The sequence below is a fragment of the Penaeus monodon genome, chromosome 33 (assembly GCF_015228065.2).
Source record: "Penaeus monodon isolate SGIC_2016 chromosome 33, NSTDA_Pmon_1, whole genome shotgun sequence".
Lineage (NCBI taxonomy): Eukaryota > Metazoa > Arthropoda > Malacostraca > Decapoda > Penaeidae > Penaeus > Penaeus monodon.
The window spans coordinates 6,270,024-6,270,256 of NC_051418.1; positions in this window are offsets into that span (position 1 = coordinate 6,270,024).

Genomic DNA, 233 nt, shown 5'->3' on the forward strand with positions numbered 1-233 from the left:
ACTAATGGTTGATTTTCCGATTTATGGGAAGCCGTAAAAGAACAGAATGGTCGAAAAAAGGTTTGAGAAGCTTTGCAGTGAGATCTAGAGCTTCACTTTGGTTAAAGGATTTTTGTGTTTGTGGAATTAACTAGAATGAGAAACTAATTTTTTGTGACATGTTTAAATAATTATATGAAAGGAATTGATGTTAGCAAGAAATGTCATCGATTACAACTTTCTTTTATAAAATC